Raw genomic sequence first — 11,369 nt, 5'->3', positions numbered from 1 at the left:
CACCTGGGGTGAAGAGCGGTGCTCCGGACGGGGAGTAACTGTGACTATATAGACGTGCAGTTAAATGCACAGGCTAAGAGTGAACCTATTGTATGGGCTAAAGGAGCAGGACCGATTTTAACCCAGTTTTTATGTTTTAAGCATTGTTGTTTCCTGCTGTCAGAAACGAATCGGAGTAAACCGCTCATGAAGCAAGCTCAGCACAGAATGTGCTGCTGGTCATAGAAAGTGAAGATTGAGCTGCCTATGCACCAAAGTTGCTCAAAGTAAAAAATAATACAACACAAATGGTCATTTATAATTAGATATTCTCCCTCAAATATTGAAATATTGATTTGATTAAAGTCCAATTATTAATATTTTTTTATTTTGATTAAATTCTGTAAATAATATTGGCTTATGAAATACTATAAATAATATAGGGAATAACAGCTACTTGATCAGCATGAATAGGATTGGATGGGGTGTAGCATAGTTATTTACCTCTCTGTATTACTGTATATCATAACCATCATAACCACATCCTTCAAAGCCACTCAAACCTTGGTTTCAAATCTCGTACATTTCTTTATGACGTTAACTGTTCACGACTAAATAAGCAACAACCGAAGTTGAAGTTCAGAAAAAAAAAAAAATGTAACACTCAAATGCTCGGATAGTTGTGTTTTTTTGGGGAGGGCATCAGCTGAAGATGTTCATATGTTTGCTAGTTTGAAATCCAAAACGTCATCTCTATTTGCTCTAGTAAAAAAGTGTGGTTTGAGTTGGTAGTTCCCAGGTGTGAATGTTTGTTGCAGTTTGAATGTGAAATGGAAAGCTGCTGAAAAACAGCATCAATCATCCAGTCATGGGCCACATTTGCGGGTTGACCGTTGGTTGGTTTTGATAAATAAATAGAAAACACAAACCGACCTGCAGGCGCAGATGGCTTGATGAAAAAGCTGGTTCTGGTGGGATTCTGGGTGGTGGTTCATTGCTGTACCCTCCCTTGGCACAACCTTTTACGGGGCACTTAACAGAGCGAGCACACATGTTTTTTTGGAGCGGTTAGCCCTCACTTTAGACTCATCATTACCCACAACCAGCATCTATGCTCTCATTATTTTTCCAATCCAGACATGTCAGTTTTTCTTATTTTCTGCATTTTGTCTCTGCAGGGCATATGTAAGAGCCAATAAAATGCCAAATGGAAATTGTTATGGTTTCTCATATATTTCTATATGTTTAATCTGAGCAGCAGCAAGCTGTAAGAGGATTTTCTTGTGTGCATTTGATGGAAGTGTTGGTTCAAATTGCCTTGAAAGTCACATATGTGCATGCTGGTAGGTGGCCCCAGTTGGATCAAAACCCTGACCTTCACAGTGGATTTACGTTGTCTTAGAAAAGGTCATATCATCTGCTACAGGTGGAAATTAAGTTAGGACAAAAAAGAAGACATCTTTAAAGGCTTAACAAAGCACCCCAAAAAACACATTGGGAATCATCATTTGGCACAACTTGTTTTTAATGTGAATAAAACTTTTTAGCCGTCCATTAGTTTTAGGAACTATTTCCTAGTCTGAATTTAGAATGTGGTTATGGTGGAATGTTTGGAGACCCGAGAGATTTTATTTCCGAAATGCAAGGCAGATGTCAATTGGCCATTTCTAGTGTTACCCTGGCAGTGTTGGTGCGATGCTGGACGCACTGAGACACGGCTCTCGGAGGTTTACAGTAGGGGAAACATCGTGCATGTCCAATGTAGTCATAGGCTGACGCAGTGGTGCGTAACCCCTCCAGCCTCTGGCCCGTCTGCAGAGCAGCGTGGCAGCATTTGATGTGTCCGTGGCCTTTTGGTGGCGGTAAATCGAGTGTGAAACTGCATGTTGTGAAGCTGCAACTGGAGCCTTGTGGGTGCCTGTCTGTGTCTGCGCGTCTGCGTCAATAAAAATGGAATAAAACAAAATGAGGTCTTTTACAGTAATATGAATTACAAAGCAGTTTTTCACTGCTTAGAGGCTCGGTGGTTTAGTTTTTCAACGAAGCTGTCTCACAGCAAGAAGAACTTGGCCTTGATTCCTGGCACTATTTCTTTCTTTATGTGGTTTTCGTGTTCACACCGTGAACAAGTGTGTTGCCTCCCACGGTTTATAGACATGTAAGTTAAGTGCATTGGAGAGTCTCAATCACCCATAGGTATGATTATACGTCACATTTAATGGTAATCTACTGTATGCTGGGTTGTGATGATTTTTTCAGTGCAGCTTATTATAGTATCATTATAGTACCACATGTGAGGAGTCTCATGTTTTGCAAAGCCAGGTCTTAATGATCTACATCCATCCAACACTGGCCTCCTATTCTTCCTTGTCGGGGCTGTTCTATTGCCTTTCTGCTGTCTTCATATTGCTCTTCTTCTGGGCTGCAGGTGGGCCTCTTTTCCACCAAAGTGCAAAGCACCTCTCCATTTAAAAAAAAGTAATTTCCGCCTCACCATCACAACCCTATTGCCTCTGCCATTCCACTGTATTAAGTTTGCCCATAAAGTGTGTTAACTCTACCATTAATGAGTGTTGAGCATGAACTACTGGCCCTTGACACAGTCTCCAGAGATGGAGAGTTGAAGCTTAATTCCACCCTCCCCTTTCTCTTTCCCCTCTCCCCTCCCTCCTCCCTCCATTGGCCTCCCCACATGGCCAGCAAAGCTCTGCTGTTCGGGCCAGAGCAACTTTTCTCACAGTCTCCAGGCACACATTGGAGTTTGGTTTTATTTACTGGCTGCTGTTGTTGTTACTCCCACGTGAAAGCTCATACTCTCGCTTTTAACAACGCACGTTTTTTTGTTGATGCATCCTCTGAGGCTTTTTCGGAGCTCTGCTCATTTCCTCTCCCAACCCAACAGCCTTGATTGTTGTCACTTAAACAAGCAGTGGGTCTTTTGAATTGCATCCGCAACGAGGACAGTGGTATTGCCAAAGTTTACAACCAATGGGAGTCTGTTAATCTGTGATCTATTTTCCCCCTGCCACACAAGGAACTATTTCTTCTCTATTGCTCTATTGCTGCTGATGAATAGCACTCTTAAGACTGATATTTTTTTGGCATAATCTTCTAAATGGTATAATGGCCCTCATCACGTGGCACAGGGGAGGTGAAATGCATACACAGAGAATCTTTGTCTCTGCCAGCACTGGAAGGTCATTGCCTCAGCGATGGGTTCATAGGTTGAGGGTTCAGGTCAAACATTGGCCTGTAAGGCAGATTTGTGGTGGTCCAGAAAGCTTGTGCAAACAAGCAAACATTTTCCCTCATAATCCCTTTATGATGAGGAAGGGCTGTCGGCCATCTTGGACTGAAGAGACTCATTACTAATAAGAGTCGTAATAAGAGGACAAGAGGTTCCTTGTAGCAGCCACCAAGGTTCACGTGCTAACGAGCCACATGCCAACAGCTTGTACGACCAAAGTCAGCTGTCCCTTCGGAGATAAACGACAAGAGGCTTTTGTATTGCTCCACGCTACTTTCCTCTACAAGCACTTCACAAAGTTCAGCTGGAAGCCTCTATCTAGCAAAACCAAGACAGGTTATGTGTAAGATTTCTTTCTTTTGAAGACATTGGCCAACTTTAGCAACATGTCAGCTTCTTTTATTTGTTGTTTTAGTATTTTTAGTGCATTTTATGCTTTTATTAGAGAATCAGTACTAGGTAGCTGACAGGAAATGGGGGGAGAGAGTTGGGGATCGACATGCAATAAAGGTCCACTGCTGGATTTGAACAGGGGACCTCTTGACTGCCTAAAATAATGTTGAGTCATGCTCTTATCCTTTGGGAAACAAACAATATTACCAACAAAATATAACTATTGCTGTGTTTAATGCCACAGTTAATTGCCAGCAATGAAGGATAATTTGTGGACAATTATAACTTAAAAGGGGAAGTGCTTGGAAAGAATTACGCTGGGGAGAACAGTCAAGGAGAGGGATAGAAAAGATTATTTAAGTGCAATTAGAGGGAGCCAAGAGGATATGATTCATGTGGAGAGGCTGATGCACGGTACTTGCCCATGACCCAATCCGGCGTGTGACTCTGTTGTCCTAACTAGAGAGGGAAGGTCATTCCACCCTTGACAAACCAGGAAGTACAAGGGTTGAAAGCAATCAGACAGAAGGATGGCCACTCAAGAGAAGGGAGGGTTTCCTTTATTATTCAGTATTTATTCAAAGAAGATGGGGATGGTAGGAGTTAGCTTGCCTCTGGATTGGAAGCAGATGCAGGCACTTCATTCAGGTTTAAAGCCTTAATCGCTCTCTGCATCTGGCTCCCTCCTCATGGCTTTGTGCATATGACAACTGAATGTAAGATACCAAGAGGACGGAGGCGGCAGGAAATTGGGACAGTGGGAAGGAAAAGTGTGATCCTGAAGGGAGAGGACAAATAGTGGTAGTTGTGTCAGGGACACTGCCGTGTGTCATGATTTAAGGAGCTCAATATTCTCTCTCTATTAATCTCTAGGTTACAGTTGGAGTCAAGCCATTTGAATTAAGCAGCGGAAGAGAGAGACGAAGAAGGAGAGGAAGTGGATTTAGAGTAAAAGTCTAATGGCATATTCCAGGCTGATCTTATGGGAATGGGAGGTGGGTGCATTGTGGGCCAGGTGCTTAATGTACAGGATAGCCTACAGAGGTACAATTCTAACCATTCTTTGGAAATTTGTAATACGCAATGATCCTTGGGGTCCACTGACTTGGAGTGTATTTGTTTTTGACCAACATTGGATCCCGCCCACAATCATTCCATCCATCGAGCCATGCACAGGGAATCACAGAGAAGTGGGGGGCGACTAGCTCACTGGGCTAAGAGGGTGTCTGGTTGAGTGTGAGCAGGTTTATGGTACAGAAACCAGCAAACATAACCCCTTCTTCCCTTGTTGTCATCAGATCAGCGTTAGTTGATATTAATTTCCGTGAGCTTGACAGGGACCATTAGTCTTGGGGAGGAGGCTTGAGTAACAGCGTTTAGGGGGTAAGGAGCCTCTGGCACAGGTAGCAGCATATACAGTGTGTGTTATACAATAGCCCAGAACACAGACAGGGAGGAGAGGCAGAGAGGGAGAAGCTGTTGGACAGACAGTATTGGAAGTGTGGGAAAGATGAAATGTCTTTCTCAGCCAGTGGAAGAGCTGTTCAAGGGCTTTGAATGTGAATATTTTATATTTGCTATTAGCTGGACATGTTATCCTGTTGGATTTACACAAAGGTGATGCCTACGTCACAGTGTGAATATTCAAGCTTGATTTGTTGTTGTTCCCATGTATCTGATGGGGCCATTTGTATGAAGCACCTGGAGGAGGACCTTTTATGTTTGGTACCAGCAGACCCGAGGCAGACTGGCTACACTAACTAAGTCCGCAGGGTCCGGTCTTTGTGCTGACTGTGCTGTTCACCAGGATGTTTGAGTTCTCCTCGTGATCGCTGTACTGCTCCCCAGATGTGTTGAATGAGCAGGAGGAGGAAGGGCTGGTCTCAGTGGGCCTTCTGGCTTGTCTACTGCTCAATCCCATACAGTGTTTCTTCCCCGGCACACACAAAAGAAAGTGAGAGCGAGATAGGGCATTTGGGTTGAAAGGTAATGTCCTCTTCCACATCCAACAAACCTCCACTCGATGACAGATATCTGGGTCGGTCCAGCAGCGGCTACTCTCCCACCCAGCAATCCCTTCCTCTCACTCTCTCAGAATGAAGGTTGCTGGAATACATTGAGAACAGTGGGTGTTCAGCAGGATTGACTTGGTTAATTGGTACTCACAAACAGGCTCGACATATAAAACCAGGGCTTAATTTAACAGGATATCCGTTGCTCTGACCCGACCCGGACAAAGATGGTAGGGAGGAATGGAAAACCACAGGGTGTGTGCTGGTAAAGCGCACCTCCATTTCCTCATTTCTCCTTCGGATTGGCCTAGTAGTGTCCCAGTACAAAACTTTGCTCTGTTAAAAGACTGTTCAGCTTTCCCTCCAAGCAGAAGCTACCTACAACAACTTCTGATAGCTCAAGTACAAATATTATTAAGATGGTAATGTAATTCAGTAGGGGAATTGCTTCACTACTTCTCATTGTAGAGGTATTTTAGGAGGGCCAGAACAAACCAAAGGTGACTCCATGAGAGTTAAGGGTGAGTACCTATCCATGCAGTGTTTAATTTATAAGCTGTAAGCCTCACTGTGTGGAAGAGTCTGGGATTGTTCCTTTTTGTGTAAGGCAACGTCTAGCTTAAGTTAAACAAAATAAATTCATAGGTATAGATAGACTGAATTGTTAGATAAAAAAAAATAATGGTATCAGATACCAGATTGTCACCGATACCCGATCTGGCGTTTTGAGTAGGTATAGGATTGGTATCAGCACCGGTATCGGTTCATCTCTAGACTGTTACTGCTGCTCTGTAGAAAGTTTGTCTGTAGGTGCACACCGCACCTTGTGAAGCTTGCTCACATTTGTCCAGTTACTCTTTTGGTTACTGAGTTTTCATTGATTTCAGGTGAGGCCTCTATACGCATGATGATAAGGCCCGGTAGTCTTAATATTTAGTGTTTCAAGCAGGCTGGAAAGTTAAACTGTGTGGTTGCTGCAGGTTTCTTTCCCTTGTAAAACATCTTAGGAGGAACTTGCACTGCAGTTTTTACCTTTTATACACTCCATGCTACCAATTAGCATTCATACATGTGTATGAAATTAAAGCGTGTATCAGCCCTTCTTTTTGTGTACATTTGTATGTGTGCATTCACTGTGAGTAGATTGTGAGTGTGTGAAAAAGAGAGAGGATCGTGCGATTGCCTTTTATGTGTGGGTGTGTGTGTGAGCCTCCTTTTCCCAGGTCTCCACTCTGGAGTAGCACTTGACGCTGAAAGCCTGGGCTGTAACTCTTTAATAGCAGAGTTGTTTACTCTTAATACCAACCCACTTCACCCCCATTTTGGGAGGGTTCCTCTGCCTTTGGCAAAGCAGCATGTAGACATTTTTTACAGCTTAGTATGCTCAACACCCATCTTGCTAACAGATTTTATGGCCCAATAGTTCTAGTGTGTGTTTTTTTATAATAACTGCAGGTTATGCAATCAAAATTTGCAACTGCCAAACGCTTGATCATAGCGCTTAGCTCCTTCTGTACACTCAACAGGTTGCTGACAGTGCGTGTATACTGTGTATGTCTGCTTATGCTGCCATGGATACATTTTGTTTACAATTTACTGTAGCCTGTGGGTGCTAGCTCCAGATGCTGCAATCCTGCGGATGTTGTAGATTTCTTTATCATGTATGAAAATCGTTAGTAAGGAAGAGTTTCAGTGTGTTCAGTCTATTTATCCAGTAGCTGTGTAGCAGCAGGCTAATGTCCAGTAAGCTACTCATTATTGCAAAATAAGCTCCGACCAGTCAAGTCCAAACCCCAATGTGAAAGTGGTCATGATATAATGACCGGCTTGCTTTGTATTTGCCCACATATACAGTAACTGCTGCAAATGACCCCACAAACCAGTTACCCTTCAAAGGTGCTAACATTCCACAGGATTTGGAGATTATTCCATTTAATGTCTGACATTTTCACAGACGTTCCACTGAAAATGTCAAAGTAGTGCCTCGGAGCACCGCGGGAGCACACTGTAGCGTTAGCATGGGTGGCCCTGGTGAGAACAAGACCCCAAACCTTGGCAGTGACTTACAGAGGCATTTTGCTAGCTTTATCTGGAGAGCAACACACAACAGTTTGCCCAGGAGGTATTGCGGTATGTATTGTATTAATATCGCAGCCGCAAACAGCGGCGAAGGCTTCACCAGCACTACCATTATGCTCAAGCCTGAAGGGGGAAAGTGCCGTTACAATATGATGACTAAAGGTGATCAGTGCTTGCCAGGAAGTTGACATTTCCAATGTTTGGCTGTAGCAGCAGGCCTCGCATCGCACGCTCTCTTAAACTTTTCATCTTGTGAAAGGATAACGGTTCCAAATGGAGCAGTGGGAAAAAACTATCAGTTTGATAGGGTTTGCATGTGTTTGTGTGTGTGTGAGTGTGTTGACATGGTGTTTACAACTGCAGTATTTCCTGAAGTCAAACCACGGCCCTGCGTCTGTCCTTTTTTGTCTCATTGTGTAGAATCAAAGATGCATTGTTAAATTCTCTACTTAGTTTGCATGAAAGTGATTTTTTGTAATCGTTGTAGTGTTTCAGGGTAGTTTGACCTCAGAGTTAAAAGCAGGAATGTAAAATAGTGTTTTGCCGCCATTCACTGAGTGAACCTGTAAATGGACTTGTACTTGTATAGCGTTTTTCTAGTCTTATAACCAATAAAAGCGCTTTAACACTACATGTCATCAATCACCCATTCATACACTGATGGCAGGGAAACCATGCAAGGTGCCACCTGCCCATGAGGACTAAGTGTCTTGCCCAAGGACACAACGACATGGACTAGTGGAGCCAGGGATCAACCTGTTTTTTTTTTCCATTTGTCTTAGTTTATCAGAATCAATCTTAACGTGTAATAACTATACAAGTAATGTTTAACATTATTAAGTGTTTTGCTTTAGTTGGAGCTGTCACCACCACAAAGAGACAAGGTGGTAAGAGGAAAGAGGGACATTTAAGATGAAATGAGTCATTTTGTCAGCAGACAGTCAGTGTATCAAGAGGTGGGTGGAACATTAGGAGGGAATTATGGGTACATTTTCCACCGCTGTCCTCAAATCTGCCAAGCTCAAACACCGAGCCGAGACAGCAGCCAGCTTACTTAGTGGCTGCACTCTGTCTGTCCTCGGCACAAGACACCTCAGCTGACGTTTTGGGCCGGAGCATTAGCCGCACTGGGTGAAATTATGTTTGCCTTGGAAGTGGCTGCAGAGCCGGTGAGGCCGTATAATACCATCCCGGCCGAACTTGGACGCTCGGCGTGAGGAATTACTCTGCGGTTGTTTCAACACAAGCCTGAAGTGGTCGGCCCGAAAGCAGCATGGCATCCAGAGGTCAGAAGGGGTGTAATTAAGGGAAATCTGTTTAAATATTTTAACATATTTATTGATGCCCTGTGACATGTGGAATTATGTTCCCTCTTGCGTCACGACTGCACAGGCTTCCCAGTAAGTTCTCTTTAGCGGCGAGCCTCCATCTGTCCTCATTGGAAAAATCGCACAAAGTCTTCGTCAGCAAAGCCCACTGGTGACACTTCCTGATTTCACTCCCTGGCATCCGGTCAACAGCCTCCTCTTAAGCTTTTAACTTGGAGATTTTACTGTGAAAGAGCAGATTTCTTTTTTTCTCTGTTTGTCCTCCACTCCACCTTCAGTTTCCACCATGCAACCATCCTCTCTCTCACAAACACACTTTCTACAGCTAGTGTTTTCATTCAGTCGCATAAAGCTTTGAGGAAAAAGGCAGTCCAGAGGTCACAGAAGCACTGTGGTTTCAATGTGGGATGAGGGAATTTAAATTAAAAAGCTTTTAAGTCTGCATAAGTGCACTTGAGCAAGGCACTGGACGTCTAAGTCGTCTGCTGGAGATGCTCAGCAGCCAACAGATGAGGACTTCAGACATGAAAGCGTGGAACATTGTGAGTATGAAGTACAGAGCTGTTGCATGCTAAGACAACCTTTCCTGGATAAATAAAAATGTTTAAAAATCCAGATTTAGATCCAATCTTACTCGCGGCCCGCTGCAAACACGTCGCGGCCCAAGAGGCGCTTTTTTATGGTGCAACATGTTTTCGTTGTAAATCACAAAAATTCAAAAGCCGTTTTTTTTCAGCAATGTTTTTTTATTTTATATTTATCTCTCAGGCCCAGAGACACAAACAACAGGCTTTTCTAAATGTCTGGAACTTAGAGGATCGTAGAAAATCTCAAAAGTGGTCGCCTGCTCTGTGCCCCAACAGGCTGGGGTCAGCTGATAGGGGTTGTTTATGCCGATCAGCTGTCGGGAGCCTCAAACCTCTTGTGCGCAGCCTCGTAAACACTGCACACATTATCTGGTCAGCTCCCTCATCCTGAATGTGCTTTAGTTGCTAGAGGAGCTGCTGTTCTGTGTCTTGTTGCCCTTCCATTTTGAGACAGAAGCTGGAACTGATCAGCCAGTGGCTCGTAGTTGCAACCTCTGTTCTATTGGACCAGTTCAGAAAAAAAGAACTAGGAAACATAGACGCCCGTAAGAAATCCTTTCACCCACGCCACCGCCAGTATATGTTGCCAATAGTATTTGGCAACTTTGGCTAGCTTGGCTGAAGTGCTCGGCGTGGAATACTTGTTACTTTTAGCAATATAAACAAGTAATAAATAATGCGCTTTTGTGTTGACGTCAAATTTGAGGACAGTTGGGGTGGAGACAGTTTCCTACTTGGAATAGTCAATTTGAGGCCTGCTCCATTGTATTATTGATTTTTAGAAGTCAGAATTTCCATCACCCTGACCCAACGGTTCAAAGAAATACACTCACTCACACAGACAAGACACTGTGAGTTCCCTCAGGCAGATACACGGAACATTAGCAGCATCAAGGCCCTGCTCAGTTCAGAGAGCAGGGCCTTGATGCTGTCGGCAAAGTGCTGAAAGAGTGGATGAGAGAGCATTACAGACTAACAGAGATGGAGAGAGAGAGGGAAAGAGAGGCACGGGTGGTTAACAAAGGTTTTGCTTCACGTCCTTAGACTCCGTACATACTGTAAACACACAAGTTCGAGGGGGGGGGGCTTTCTTTAGGTGTCATTAGGAATGATATGCCAACATGTGAAGTGTCCTTAGAAATTAGCTCTCAAATGCAACACAAAAAACTCCTTCAAGTTTCTAGTTTCTTGAATTGCAAAATGCTCTCAATACCCACAGTCTATTTTCTGTACCACGGTCCTGGAAAGCTTACAAATGTATTGGGGCAATACCACTAATTCAAACAGTGGTGTCAATTTTGAAGCCTCTGGCTACCAGTAGCAGCATTTGTATCGACTTTAGTGGTCGTTTGGTCCACCACTTTGGTCTACTGTCTGTAGAGCTATTGGAGGGATTGCAATGACATGTTGTGCAGGCATTCCTGTTCCCCAGAGGATGAATCCTAATGACTCTGGAGATCCCCAAACTTTTCCTCTATTGCCACAAGCAGGTCAAAGTTTTCACTTACCCGGTGAAACAGTGCAACGTCTACAAAAATGGATTGGCCCAACAGTTAGTACAGACATTCATAGTTACCAGACGATGAACCCTGGTAACTCTGATAAAGACTTGTATATCACTTTTGTAGTCTTTCTAGTCTCCGACCACTCAATAATAATACTACATGTCATTCACCCATTCACACACATTCATACACTGATGGCAGGGGCGAGCATGCCACCTGCCCATCAGAACTGACCTACA

General features: G+C 43.7%; 1 protein-coding gene across 1 annotated transcript in view; it reads left to right on the top strand.

Moving 5' to 3' along the window:
- nav3 (neuron navigator 3) overlaps window positions 1-11,369 on the top strand; it is a 235,654-nt gene that overhangs the window by 53,514 nt on the left and 170,771 nt on the right. The window lies entirely within an intron of this gene.

This window comes from Cebidichthys violaceus, unplaced genomic scaffold (assembly GCF_023349555.1).
Source record: "Cebidichthys violaceus isolate CVI_PGR_0920_01 unplaced genomic scaffold, fCebVio1.0.p SCAF_21, whole genome shotgun sequence".
In the NCBI taxonomy this organism is placed as follows: Eukaryota; Metazoa; Chordata; class Actinopteri; order Perciformes; family Stichaeidae; genus Cebidichthys; species Cebidichthys violaceus.
The sequence above is the reverse complement of the archived record's forward strand: the minus strand, read 5'-3'. Positions and strand labels throughout refer to the sequence as shown.